This window comes from Eleutherodactylus coqui, chromosome 10, assembly GCF_035609145.1.
Source record: "Eleutherodactylus coqui strain aEleCoq1 chromosome 10, aEleCoq1.hap1, whole genome shotgun sequence".
NCBI classification, from domain to species: domain Eukaryota; kingdom Metazoa; phylum Chordata; class Amphibia; order Anura; family Eleutherodactylidae; genus Eleutherodactylus; species Eleutherodactylus coqui.
This window is the reverse complement of record NC_089846.1, coordinates 22,677,957-22,683,548: the sequence shown is the minus strand read 5'-3', so window position 1 is coordinate 22,683,548 and position 5,592 is coordinate 22,677,957.

Sequence of the window (5,592 nt, the reverse complement as noted above, 5' to 3'; positions counted from 1 at the left end):
TCGTTTAGAAGTGAGCTTTATTTTCCACCAACTGTGCGGCGGATTTATTATTGAAGGTATGTTAAGCTGTCTCGCCTGCATTGCACCACATGCGACATTGTGCAATAAAACTTGCGCCAAACATTGGTACAAAAACTAGCAAAATGTAAGCCATGTAGTGTAAGGTTATACAGAAGTGGCTATAAATGCACCAGATTTATCATCCGTCCTGAGTCGCTGTCATAAAGGGGTTTTCCAGGGAAATACTACTGATGACCGCAGAATAGGTCATCAATAGTTGATCGGCTCTGATCAGCCGCTCGAGACCCTGGCTGATCAGTTGACGGGGCACCCGCTGTCAACGCCGCAATACACAGAGCAAAAGCAGATGGTTCTGCCCCCTGTGTAGTGGCTGGTGGTTGTAATTGCAGGTGCAGCTATCCTTTGTTATTGAGAATCCAGCCTGCAGTTACCAGCACCGACCACTACACAGGTCGGAGCCAGCTGCTTCAGCTCTGACCCCTATGTATTGTGGCGCTAATAGTGAGCTGATCGGCCGGGGCTCTAACCGGCAGCCCCCAGTCGATCAACTATTGATATCCTAAAGATAGGCCATCAATAGTTTTTGCATGGAAAACCCCTTTTAATGCTGTTTGTAGGTGTTGGATCTTGTGCACACAGCAGTCCCGTGATACTTGACATGACTACCAAGTCCCTGCAAATACTCCCCTATCCCATAACGCAACTTACAGATTGGGATGCATCACTTCTTCTGGCCCTCTGAGTAGGTTATGTAGCTTTTCATGTTGGCATATAGTTTGTGTTTAGAGAGTGTGCCAACCCCTTCAACAGAAAACTTTTGGTAAACTTGTACACTTTGTTCTGCGTAGTTTAACCCTTTCCAATCCACTGTCTGACCTCTGAAGACATTATGATTTCAGGCTGCATAGCTCCGATGTTGGCACACGTCCGTCGGGGTTCTCTTACTGTATATTGCCAGCCTCTCTGCTGTCAGAGCCTATCTAACGTGTCACCTCATGCAGTACTGGCTTTAGCCAGCAGATAGCGCCATCGTATAACAGCAGAAAAAGAGTAAGCCCCCTAGGAAAACCAGGATACAAATTGGATTGGAAAGGGTTAAGGCCTGAGGGGCAGAAGCATGACCCGGGATAATTCGGTTCATGGTGGTTGAACCCTTGTGTTATGCACCGCCCCACAAGCTGTGCACTAAGCAAAACGCAGTTTACATCCAGGCTATGAGGGAAATCTATTAAGACCGGCATTTCAAACGACCGTGTTAACAATTCTGCCAGCAAACAATGCACCCCTAATAAATGGGGACGTGCATCTCCGCATCTCCATGTGCCTAAACAGAAATGTACGGCAAGTCTGATCTAGCATTACTTTCTGGTATAGTTTACACCAGTTTCTAGTATAAATTATACATAAATATGCAATTTTAAAAAGGTATCAGGCAGCAAAGTGGCAAATTTTTGCGCAAATACCCACTTGCGCAAAATTTTGCAACTATTTTTTGGCAGAAACTGACGTAAAAGGTTTTCTGAATCTCCCCCTCTAGATGTCCTTTCATTTGGCTCCATGATAGGAACCGAACAAAAGTAACATAAGCACTGGATCCCACACTGGACAGGTACAAATGGTGCTTGATGGACCACTTTGGTTCTAATGGAATGCGTCAAGTCTCTGTTACACCACCCTGCATTTTACCAGACAAAGTAGCGCGGAATGCGTCGCTGGTTTGTCTGGGATTTTGTATCTGATCTGCAGGTGTGAACAAGAGCCGATGTTTTGCACTAAGTGATCCTGTAAAGGGACTCTATCAGCTGCTTTGAGCCGTACAATTATAGTTATAGACTTATAGGAGCTGGGGTGCTGAATCCAAGGATGTCGCTGTTAAGCCCCTTTTCCATGGGACAATCCAATAAGTGATTTGCACAATCATTCTGCAGTGTGAACGCCGTGAAAGACTGATCAGCAATCAATCACTGATCAGATCTTTCATACAGACCATAAACTCCTCGTTGGTCTGTTTCTACATCATTCAGTTTCAAACAGGCATTCGTTCATTTATGAACGACTGCGTGTTTACTGTGACTAGAGGTGGCGGCCCGCGACGATCCCCGGCTGCGTCCACCTCCATTCGCTCAGCAATGATTGTTCCTGTGTAAAAACACCAGCGTGATCAGCGCTGGGACCACATCCTAACACAATCCATACACCCTGAGATCTCTGTGCCACCAGTCCTAGAATGTGGGGCCAAAGAAGTCCCTCAGATACACTCACACACTCCAGCAGCAAACCCAATTAATACTTAATAGCCCGCCTTCTTGTACTTCCTGTCCCCCAGCTGGTTGTGAAGGATACTGGATATGGACAAGTAAGGCCTCATGTCCACGGGCAAATTCGGATTTTAAATCCACAGCGTTTTTCCTGCACGCGGATCTGCGCCCCATAGGGATGCATTAGACACCCGCAGGTAGTTAAACATCTGCGGATGTCATTTTTCCCTGCAGGCACGGGTCCCGCGTGCAGAAAAAAATCCGGACATGCTCCATTTAGGTGCGGGTCTCCCGCGGTGACAGCTCCCGCATGCTTCTATGGAAGCCGTCCAGATCCGTGGGAGACCCGCGCCTGAATTAAACTCGCCTGCTCCGGGCGATGCAGGTCTTCCTTCCTTCGTGGCCGGAAACTTCTTTCTCCGGCCCGGCGCATGTGCGCGACACGTAGCCGACGGGCCGAGCACATCCGCCGGGCCAAAGAAAGAAGATCCAGCCGCGACGGAAGGAAGACACACACGGACCGCTGCGGGTAAGTTTATTCAGATTTTTTAGCATCATGTCCGCGGGGCAGGAGCAACCCGCTACGGATTCTCCATGGAGAATCCGTAGCGGGCCTGATTTTCTCCGTGGACATGAGGCCTAAATGCCCATATGTTTTTCCCTTTGAAGCCTGTCCAAATTGTATCTGCCTTCAGCCTCTTGCCCTCGAGCACATATCGGCCCGCCGTTTTCGTGCCCGGCCGATATACGCTACGATCTGATACATTGGATTCCAATGCATCAGATCACATGGCTGTATTCCCCTGACATAAAAGCACCCAGCTGTACCAATATAGTGCTGGGCGATTTTACGTTGGGCCCAAAAGATAGTCCTGGAACTATCTTTTGGGCCGGAATACGTCAGCCACTGCATGGACTCCTATGAGAGCCAATGACAGCGCCTGGAGAAGGGAGGTGGGAGGAAGGTAAGGTGCGTGACTGCTAAATTTCCTCCCTCTTCTCTCTTAACCTCTGGCTGATTGCAATGGGAGGGGCGGGGCTAAGTGTTGCATGATCCCGCCTCCTATTGCTGACTGCGGACAAGGGACGGGGCTGGAGCTAAGCTAAGCAGAGAGGAGGTGAGGTGGGAAGGGGCGACACAGCATGGTGACCTTGGGGCATAAGCTCCACGGCCCATGCCATCTGGATGGGCGCACAAACATTTCATTTGTGCGCCCATTCACCAGTTTTAACTCTCACATCATAGCGTATAGCATACGGCCATGAAAATGGCAGCTGATATACGCTGCGTAGGAACAAAGCTTCACTCTAAAACTAGACTAACCTGTTTTAGATGACACATTTGGCACTCCTCTCCAAGGATGAAAGCAGCCCCCTTCCCTCCCAGAGCTCAGTCCTGCAGTAAAACTTTTGGCACGTTCAAAGAGCTTACCAGATAAGACCAAGTTTACCTTGTAGGCATCAAGTATATGGACATAAAGTGTATACAGTTATCATGTCATCATACCTTGTCAAGATGATTATATGTGGATGAATTCCAAATGGCTTTACCCCCAATACTCTCCACACCTCTATGAGGGTACATGTCTAGTGAGATGAATAGTCTAAGACATGGGAATGCTGGCACTTGTTTCCTGTAGTCACGCAAGATAGTTGACAGAATTCTGGAGACTACCATCTTCACCAAACTTGATCTCAATTGGGTCTACAACCAGAAGATGTGAAGGAGATGAATGGGAAGACCGCAATCAATACCAGAGATGGACATTATAAAGACCTTGTTATGCCTTTTGGTCTGTGTAATGTCCTTGCCGTGTTCTAAGAATTTGTCAATGATGTGCTTCGAGACCTCTCTTCTTCAGTTATCGTCTACCTAGATATTGTTCTTTTTGCATGATGTCTCTTCGCATTGCAAAGACTATATTACAGCGTCTATGCCAAAATTATTTCTGAGGTATGTCATTTCTCCCCAGGGCCTTAGTGTAGACCAAGAGAAGTTGTCAGCTGTCCTGAAGTGGCCAAAACCACTTGTCTGAAGTCCATTCAGTGATTTTTAGGCTTTGCAAATTTTTCCTCGACTACTCCATTGTCTGCCATGACCAATCAGGGAGCTAACCCCAAGAATTAGTCCCTCAAGGCTGAAGAGGTTTTTACTAAACTTAAATTGATATTTGCCAGTGCCCCCATTCTTGACCACCCAGACACCTTGAAACCTTTATACCTTGGAGTTGATATCTCCTCCCTTGGGGCAGGAGCCCTTTTATAACAAAAGTATTACCTACAGTTTCTTCTGGTAGTGTTAGGACTACCACTTCAATGTATCTGCTCTATGATTGACCAGTGCTGCTCATGTGATCAGTGGTGGCCAATTAGAGAGCAGTACACAGCGTGCATTAAAGGAGTTAGAAAATTGGATGGCCAAAAATGGGATCTGGAAACAGAAGATCGGAGGGAAGGAAGTGAAGAACAATTGCAGAAAATAACCCCCTGCCGCTGCCGTCTTGGGACAGAATTTTTTCCGAAATAGCAGGGGTGCCTTAGGCTAATTACACATGGGCGAGTACGTGGAACTCTACCCGATACCGCGCTCGCCATCGTACGATGTCCCTGCAGATGCGAGGCGTGTTTGTGTCAAAAACGCCTCCATCACTTCGGGGAAGTAGCAATCCTCCTTTCCCTTTTCAATGGGAAACCTCAGATCGCACTCCCGTGCACGGCGCACGCTGAGCGATGCTTTGCCAGCCCCATTGAAAACAATGGGCGATGCGAGGGAACGCCCAAAGGTAGAGCATTTTAAAGCATGTTGTGCGATATTTGTGCATCTCACAACATACAAAGCTCGCCCGATTTTCTCGCCACTGTGAAAGCGGCTTAAAGAACAATGAAAGAAATGACCAACAACATGTTTGTAGAGCGGGTGTCATTTTTTGCAAGACTGGCTTTATTAAGAGTAGTTGCATAACTGGGACCCTCTGGCAGTTGAGTAGGACAGTGCTGAGGACATGCTGGGAGTTGTAGTTTTTCTGTAAGGGTACACTCACACAGCGTGTTCTATTTTCATGCTAGTCTCGCACAAGGATAGAACATGCAGATGTGCGGTCTCCCGCACACGGACGGGGGGTGCGCTTGTGTTAAGCGATTTTCACGATCATGTGAAGCGTTTTGATTAAAAATCGCATCGCTTCGGTGAAATTGCGATCCTTATGAGCATACTAGGATTGCAAGTGTTTCCTATTGACTTCAATGGGAAATATCGCATCGCACGCACATCGCCCAGCAAGTGATGACATGCAACGTCTTTTAAGGTCCCACT